Source organism: Zeus faber (assembly GCF_960531495.2).
Source record: "Zeus faber genome assembly, chromosome: 1".
Taxonomy (NCBI): domain Eukaryota; kingdom Metazoa; phylum Chordata; class Actinopteri; order Zeiformes; family Zeidae; genus Zeus; species Zeus faber.
The window spans coordinates 39849379-39849674 of record NC_137193.1 but is presented as its reverse complement, the minus strand read 5'-3'; positions in this window follow the sequence as shown (position 1 = coordinate 39849674).

The following is a 296-nucleotide window of genomic DNA, read 5'->3' as shown; positions in this document are numbered from 1 at the left end:
CTCTCTGCATGATTTATCTTCTCTTCCATAGATTTTTACGCTTTTTTCATGAATATATCATCAGATTTTCCCCACACATAACACTGAAAATAAATTTCTAAACCCTTGATAAATTTTACGAGATAACTTGTCCTTTTGTTACCACTCAGACGGGTTTCAGCCTTGTGAGGCGTTTCACTCTGAATTTGTTTTTTTCATGTCTAGGAAACTTACTCATCTTGTGCAGTGACCCAGTTTGATGCTCAATCTGTGTTCTTTGCTCCACTTAAACACCGCAGAGTCTCGTCTAACTCCTC